General features: G+C 49.9%; 1 protein-coding gene across 3 annotated transcripts in view; it reads right to left on the minus strand.

Annotated features, from left to right (window-relative positions):
* The window catches only part of LOC102033118 (urotensin-2 receptor-like), a 4558-nt gene extending 2366 nt beyond the window's left edge, over positions 1-2192 (minus strand). The window contains exon 1 of one of the 3 annotated variants that reach the window (XM_005424542.3): positions 1894-2192. The gene's annotated coding sequence lies outside the window, so the exon portion shown is untranslated. The remainder of the gene's footprint in view (positions 1-1893) is intronic. The other 2 variants (XM_031059966.1, XM_031059965.1) reach the window with 2 other exon arrangements.
* Between the last annotated feature and the right edge of the window lie 2751 nt (positions 2193-4943).

Genomic DNA, 4943 nt, shown 5'->3' on the forward strand with positions numbered 1-4943 from the left:
CAGAGCAGCTTCCCTTGAACGAGAAGCTCCTCCTCTGTCCTGCAGTTTCAAACAGCATTCAAGTGATGGAGAAAAAGGCACTTCATAAAGCAAAGTGCAGTTTCCCTGTGGAATTTCTGTGTCTGTAAACACATCTCCCTGTCCATGTGAGATGTCCATGTGTCTGTAAAACAGATCTGTTTCAGCCAGAGCCTGGTGTGAACCTGCCTGAGCAGCCTTGAGCAGCGAGGTGTGAGACAACATGTGAGGCAACTCTGTAGGTGGGAGCCTCTGCTCAGCTCAGACTCAGTGCTGCACAAATCAGGATTGTGTTGCTCTGAATTCATTTTGGGTGTAGGCAAAAAGAGAGCAAACCTTTCTCAGAGAAATGCTGAAGAAGTAGCTAAAATGCCCAGATTTTAAGGCATACCAAAAGCCTGTGACATCCTAAAGGTCCCTGCATACAGAAGTGCATTTGCATTATGTGTTTTACAGCACTCAGACTGTCTCTTTTTCTTTGGAAAACACTGAAGAGGAGGAGTGCTGGGCTGCCTTGTCCTCGTAGGGCTCAGCAGGCAAAGATTCCCCTCTGCCTTGTTCCACTGGGCAGGCTGGATTTGTTTAATCCTGGGAATTTGCAGCGTTTCCCTGTGAGTTAGTTGTCCCTTTCCCTCCTGACCAGCTCTGACTCCTTTGCCTCTTTCCTCCCACTGTCTCCTTGGCAGGAGGATCACAGTCACAGGCCCTCCCCTGCTGCCCTTGTGTCACCCTGTCAGTGACCTCTGTGACCCCTGAGGATGGGCAATTTTCATCCTCTTTGTGACTTCCCTCACCTTCTCCCCATTACCACCTGCAGGGATGTCATAAAAAGCTCTGTGTAAGAGAGGACAATCCAGTGCAGAGGGAGATTTTCCCTCACTTAGAAGTTGGAATAAAAATACAAAAAAACAGAGAAACACACAGAGCCCATCTCCCACCCCAGTTGCTCGAGTACAGGTGAGAGACGAGCATGGTCCTGCACTGCTCCTTCAGGTCACTGCTGCTCTGGGCTGGTCCCCACAACTTCACCAGCATCAAGATCCACTTCTTGGACCCTGCACCCCCAAATCTGCCTGGTCCTGCTCCTGCTGTGCTGTGCAGTGCCCTCCTGCTGTAGGGCAGGTGTAGCCAGTCTGTCCTGCTGCCCTTTTGTCCCTTTTATCGGTGCTGGTGTCCGAGCTGACAGTGACAGTGACTCCCATAAGGAGACACAGCTGCTCCCAGAGCTGTGGCTGCTCCTCAGCCTCACAACCAGCAGGAGGGCGCAGAAATGAACAGCTCTGCATGGGATGCTCCAGCTGAGCCCAGAGCTGGTCCCACACACAGCTCTGGGCTCGGTGTGCTGGTGAGAGCTCATTTTCAGGAGCATATTTCCACAGCTCAGGGGCTGCCTCCTTGCAGCTGCCTCATTTGGTGTCCCAGGGACTTGTAGCAGATTTGTGCCATGCTGGTGCCTGTCTGTGCAGCTCCCTGGAGTGACAGCTCCTGCTGGAGAGAGCTGAGCCCACTGCATCTCCCTGCTCTGCTCCTCTTCTGCTCAACCTGCCTTCTGATCCATTCATAAAATCCCTACAGCACCAGTTCCATTCAGACACTTCAGCCCATCTCCAGACAGAGCTCGAAGAGGAAAATTAAGCCAAATGGGGAGCACTTGCATAATTTTAAAGTTGCCATCACTGCTGCTCTGGTACACAAACACACACTCACACACATGCGCACACAACACAGAGCTTGTTATTCCAAGCAGCCATTCAAGCATCTTACGGTCCAGGCGATTTTCCCAGCCAATCTTGCCTTCCCCTCTACGATATCATCCCACAGGAGTACCATGCATATGTACAGCTGTAAACAGAAACGAATTTCTCTTGCTCAAACCTTGCTTTTAAATCCGGCGGATGAAGTTTCCTATAAGAAAGAAAATAATAATAATAATAATAATTTTTAAAAAAATCTATCTAGTAGTATCAAAGCTGAAACTTAAAGAAAGAAAAAGAGGGAAAAAAACAGAAAGAAGAGAATCCTTCTCCACAGGCAGAGAGTGAGAGATCCCAGAGCTCTGTCGCATCTGGAGCGGCAGGGGCAGGAAGGGAGCGTGCTGCCAGCCAAGTATGTTTGAAATCTGGGCGCTCTTAATACTCCCATTCCCCTCCCTCCACTCGTGCCGGCTATTTTTGCTCCCCGGTGACGTGAGGCATAGCGTGGCTTTGCTGCAGCCTGTTTAAAGCAGCAGGGTTTGATAAGCATGGCTTGCTCTGCCTCCCCTGCTCTGGGCATCACAGGGGTTCGGGTTGTTCCACCCCAGGAGCGGTGGAAGGCAAAGCCCCCTCTGTACAGCACAGGGAGAGGGAGAATTCCTGAATTAATTCCTGGATTCCTGAATTAATTCCTGAACTCCTGAAGCTGCTCGAGCAAAACCAGCATGGCTGGGGAAGGAGAGAGGGCCAGGGAGGGTTAAAATCCTGCGGGAGGGTGACATTCCTGCGGGAGGGTGGGTGGGCTGCCCAGGGGAGCAGCAGAGCTCCTTGATTTGGAGATCGATTCCAAAGCGAAGCTGAAGTTTATTTGGGTTGGATGGCGTGTGAAGAGATGAATCTGTGCAGTGGGGTCACACACCACAGCATCTGAGACATTTCAGGCTGGCAGTAACAAAATATTGCTGAAGTTGTTCAGGGGCTGGGTCGTTCCCTTTCCCCAGTGATACTTGTGAGAAATCATACTTTCAAACATTTTAAAAATGGTTTAATAAAGCCTTATCAAAAATTACAACAGAAGACTAAATAGAGAAAATAAACACAGCACGGGGAGCAGAGGATTTTCCCCACCATGTGCTCATCCACACAATGGATGTTTTGCCTTTCAACCCTGTGTCCAGCTCTGGCCCCTCAGTTTGGGAAGGACATTGAGACACTTGAGCACATCCAGATGAGGGCAACAAGGCTGGTGAGGGAACACAAACCCTGTGAGGAACCCCTGAGGGAGCTGGGGGTGCTCAGCCTGGAGAAAAGGAGACTCAGGGCTGCCCCCATCACTCTGCACAGCTCCTGAAAGGTGCCTGTGCTCAGCTGGGGCTGGGCTCTTTCTCCAGCAGCACTGACACAACCAGAGCACACAGCCTCGAGCTGCGCCAAGGGAAGTACAGGTTGGATGTTAGGAACAGGTTTTTTACAGAAAGGGTGATAAAGTTCTGGAATGGCTGGCCAGGGGGGGCTGGAGGCCCCATCCCTGGGTGTGTTTAACAAAGCCTGGATGTGGCACTGGGTGCCAGGGTTGAGTTGAGGTGTTGGGGCTGGGTTGGACTCGATGATCTTGGAGGTCTCTTCCAATCCAATGATTCTGTGAATTCTGTGAGTCCAGGGAGCAGGAGCAGTCCCTGGGTGAGCACAGAGAGTGAAGCCCTTGGCAAAGTGCTTTATTTGCTCCCACTGGGAGTGAGGGCATTGATGTGGCAGTGTCCTCCTCCCAGGCAGAGCAGGGACAACCTGCTGCTGTCCTTGAACCCCTTTCCTACAGCCTGCATGTGACCCAAAGGGCTGGGAGTGCAGGGATGCTGATGGGGCTGTGGGTGCTCTGTTCAGCACCTCCAGCACGTGGTAGGTGTGTCCAGGTGTCTGTCCAGGCACTTACACTGGAACTGCCACACTCCTGTCACTCCTCTGTCCCCAAAGGGCCACTTGGGTTGGTGATAACCCATCCCAGGACCAGGAAGGAGTAGTGGGATGGAGGAAGGGTAATCCATCTGGGTAATCCATCAGTTTTCCAAGCCTCTGGATCCCAACTTGATACTTCCTTTCGTGGCACTTAAACCTTTCAAAAAACATGAAACCTGTGATTTCATTTATCAGGAAATCTCTGTGCCCACAGGGCTGCCACTGGGGAAAGCTGGGCTCCCATATGTCTGTGTCCTGCTGCAGTCATTAGGGAAGTGTCTGGGAGCAGTGTGGGCAGTGTCAGCTTCACAGCCCTGGCTCAAAAAGGCTGTTGGTGGTCATAGTTTTGTGTGATAATTCACTTATGGGGAATTTTGGAAGGAATCCGAGACAGGACCTCTGAGTTGTTTTTGATGATGGGGTTTATTTTTCTTATCTTCTACATAGGCAGGAAGGGTGAGTTCAGCTCACATCTCCACAGCATGGTGCAGAAGGCCACAAGACCCTCAGTTACAAGACCTTTTAAGGAGTTATTAGCCAATAAAACACTGCTAACAAGGATATTTATGTTTTTGACTCAATCCTTAAATATTTCATCTTATGGACCCATGTTACAGTGTGAGCTTTCTTAGCCAATCATGTTATGACACACAAACCTACAGTACTGCATTCTAAACTCCTGGTTGATCTCTGTAACTGCTTTTACTTTTTCCATATCTTGAACTCTAAACCTCTAAACTTTCCTTTACTTAGCTTTGCCTGTCTCTGCTTTAAACTATAAATCCACATTCTCACGTCTAGCACCTAAGTTTGGAAGGTTTTCCAAGGCCTCAGACCAAATCCTGTGTTTAATTCTAAGCTTTGGCTTACGGGCCCAAAATTCTGAGAGTTCCCTGCATTTTGGTTCCAACAGTTTTGCTACTTCTCTTCCCCTCATTTGCTCATCTTTAAAGCAGGAATCACTATCCTGGATTGCCAAGCAAATTGTATTCTATCTGCCATCTCTGTGGCAGCTGTCTTCTGTTCAGTGGGCAGTTTTCCTTATCTCTTCCACACCCAATCCTCTCTCAGGGCAGACATCTGCTGATAACAGCTATTGAATGTCCCTGCATGGCTGATAAGAACTACAGCATCCCATTGGGAGATGCGAGCCCAGAGGGAGGAGCCAAGCATTCCTACCTGGATATAATCTGGAGATTCTGGAACACCAGCACAGCTTCTGCACTGGATTTCCCAGAGAAACAGCAGCTGCCTCTTCCCCTGGATCTCCAGAGGCAG

Source organism: Geospiza fortis, unplaced genomic scaffold, assembly GCF_000277835.1.
Source record: "Geospiza fortis unplaced genomic scaffold, GeoFor_1.0 scaffold244, whole genome shotgun sequence".
Classification (NCBI taxonomy): Eukaryota; Metazoa; Chordata; class Aves; order Passeriformes; family Thraupidae; genus Geospiza; species Geospiza fortis.